Raw genomic sequence first — 3,513 nt, 5'->3', positions numbered from 1 at the left:
TATCATCCAACCTTAATTCAGAAATTGGAATTATGTCGGGAACTTCTCGCGTGAACTTCCTCAAATAACACACGTAGAAAGTGTTATGAATACCATCTAGTTCTTCTGGTATTTCTAGCTTTTAAGCTTGGTTCCTAATCCTTTGCAGAACTTTAAACGGTCCAATAAACCTGGGACTCAACTTTCCCCGAACCATGTAACATACTCATCTTAGTTGGACTCGATTCGATATGATCCCTAGGGTCGGAATATCAATCATCTTCTTAGTCATTACCGAAACGATGGTAACGACATACTTGAACAAAAATGAAATCAATTACTAGATTCTTGATAACCTTGTGACTTTCCTTGATCCAAGTGTGAGTCCTATGCTTCCAGTAGTCTATGCCTCTACTACTATTCACACCTACTCATACTCGTCCCAAGTATTGTCTCGCATTTTTCCAAGTCACCATTCAAAAATTTCACATAATAATTTGACACATTAGGTAACAAAACGAGGGTTTATATTAGTTCTTGAAACGACTACAGAGATGTTCTAGTTTAACCTATAATATGCCTCTTATAGGCTACACTACCAGATTCTATTGGCTACTTCATATCTTCTTTGGACAATTCTTCGAAATATCCCCTCCTTCGTTACATTCATAACACACCTTCTTGCTGGATGTACATCGATTGGCGTAATGACCAGACTTTCCACATTTAAAACATGTCACCTCCTCGCCACATTTTCCAAAGTGTTTCTTTTTGCACTTATCGCACCATCTAGCTTCACCTCCTCCTCCTCCAGACTTCGAGAATTTTCTTTCCTCGTTGGACCCTGAAGTTCCATCCAACTTTCTCTTCTTGCCAACTTCAACATTGCTGGCGGGTGTTCCCTTGATCATCTCTTCAATAGACTTGGCAGCCCAGATAGCTGCCTCCAGAGTAAGTGCCTGACGCACTGGCACCGCGTATTCCAATGGAAGTCCCTTTGCGTACTTGTCAATTTTTGTCAGCTCGTCTGGGACAATACGCAAAGCAAACTCCATTTTTTCCGTGAAGTTATTGGTGTATTCATCAATGGACACACTTCCCTTCTTAAATGTCAGAAATTGGTTCTCTAGTTCAAGAAGATTTTGGGCCGAGCAGTACTTGCGCTTGAAATGCACCAAGAACTCTGCCCCAAGTTAGTTGTAGTGGCTCATTAGGGCTTAGGGTCTTCCCCAGAGTGTTCCACCAGCGAACAGAGCCACCTCTAAATTGACGCACTACAAATATGGTTTGTAACTTGCCTTGGCAACCACATGTCATGAAGGCTATCTCCATCTCCGAGATCCAATCCATTACTCCGACAGGATCTTCCTTTCCAGTGAAAGTTGACGACTTGCAAGTCATAAAGTCTTTGTACTTGCATCCATTTCTCTCGACTCCATCCTCTTGGTTATTCCTCCTAACCACAAGCGATTCAGTTTGACCAACAGATCTACTGGAATTCCCTTCTTCTGAATGACTGTCATTAAATTCAGGTTGTTCAACAGGCATTGAAGGTTCATTCCTGTTGTTCAACAATAGTTGTCTCATTTCTTCCATTTGTTCATCCGTCATTGTCTGAATCATGGCTTGTACTCCAGCCATTGTGATTGGTTCTGGTATAGCTTCTGCTATAGGCACCTGTTCCATCACTTGGGGTTAAGGTTGCTGATTTCTATTTGCATTTCCAGCTCCACTTCGGGTTCTTCCCATTATAATCTATACACCAAATTAGGCGAATTTAGATCTTTATTCACGATAGATATTTAAATTCTCCTTATCACTCTGAAACGTTACATGCCAGTTCTAAGATTGTAGTGATACGCTTAGAATCCTGAACACATAAGGTTTCCAGATCTGGTCGGCAATAGACCATAGATCCGAATAAATAATATCATATATGGAAAACAAATAGCATTTAGCACATAAAAGCATTTTAGGCATCTTTCCTAAAATATACTAGTGCTCGTGTCTAAAATATGGTAGACACTCATCTCACGATTATCACTTAGCATTCTAAGTTTAATTCTAGAAATCCTACAAATTCCTAGTTCGCTTAAACTAATGTTATGATACCAACTGTGACATCCCCATTTTTACAGCCGAAAAAGACCGATTTTGTTTATGCTTTTAGAATAAAAATCAGAGTAATCTTTCAAAAAGTATTGCGGAATTTGTTCCCAAAACAAAATATGATAAAAATTTATTAAAGCATTTCTTACAGAAATGTATTTTCATTTCATTACAAATTTGGGATGTCAACATCGTAACAGATCAAAAGCATAAACAGTACAATATAGGCCTTACAACTTTTATTTACATTTACTGACCTATAATTTAAAATCCCTCGTCATCATCCAACTATGCTCTTGTTCCACTACCTGTAATATAGAAAGCTAAGTGGGTAAGGCGTGGGAGCCTGGTGAGCACATAGGGTTTTCAAGCCACAATAAATAAATTTATTATGTTTAAACATCAAACAATCAACCCAATTTCCCATCCCCATTATCTTCTTTATTCTTAAAGATCTTAAGAATCATTTGTCCTTCATTCATTCATTCCTAAGGATTATCCTAAGGAATAGGCACGAAGTCCATCGTTGTCAGAGTTCTTAAATTATAACTGGTGAACACGTAGTTAAAAACATCTGGTAAACACGTAGTTTAAAAATATCTAGTGAACACTTAGTTCAAAAATACTTAATGAACACCTAGTTCAAAAACGCCTAGTGAACACTCAGTTCAAAAATACCTAATGAACACCTAGTTCAAAAATATCTGATGAACACATAGTTCAAAAACACCTACAGGTTACGAGCCTGTTAATGTTCCACTAGACTATCTATAAAAGTGTGTAGTCGACATCTATATTCTGCTAGATGACTGGAACATCGTCAACATCAAGACCTCTCATCATTTTATTTCATCATACATCAACTATTTCATCTCCCCCATGTTATAAACAACATATTTGTAGATAAAAAAAAGTACATATATACAGTTTAAATCATTCTAAACATCTATGTGTAAGATGAAAGTGACTATACACTCACTTGATGTGGTGGTGATTGGACAACACTTCGTTCCTTAAAACAATCTTTTTCGATGAAACCGGGTGGTTTGCTCAAAAACCGGACTTTACGCGGGCAGAGTTTTGACTCGAAATATTTATTTTCTCGGGGTCTTTAGAGCTTCGGGACTTGTTTCGGGTATTAGGGAGTATCCCTAGGCTTCGGGGTGGTTTAAAGTGGCTAGAGAAGGAGTAGAGAGTGTAAGAGAGAAGGATTTTGTAACATTAATTCGGTTGACTTCGCATGCTATTTATAATGGCCGAAGCGTCACATTACGCGTGGCGTAATCTTCATATACGCGGGGTGTACTGCCTCACGAGGCTCTACACTGGGCGTAGATCGAGTACGCTAGGTGTAGGAAAGGATCACTTCGGACGTGTCAAGGCTACAAACACGTGTGCACCATGCGAGGGAGTAGGCGACGTGGC

This window comes from Lactuca virosa, chromosome 2 (genome assembly GCF_052849685.1).
Source record: "Lactuca virosa cultivar CGN04683 chromosome 2, Lactuca_virosa_CGN04683_v6, whole genome shotgun sequence".
Taxonomy (NCBI): domain Eukaryota; kingdom Viridiplantae; phylum Streptophyta; class Magnoliopsida; order Asterales; family Asteraceae; genus Lactuca; species Lactuca virosa.
This window is presented reverse-complemented; position numbering follows the sequence as displayed.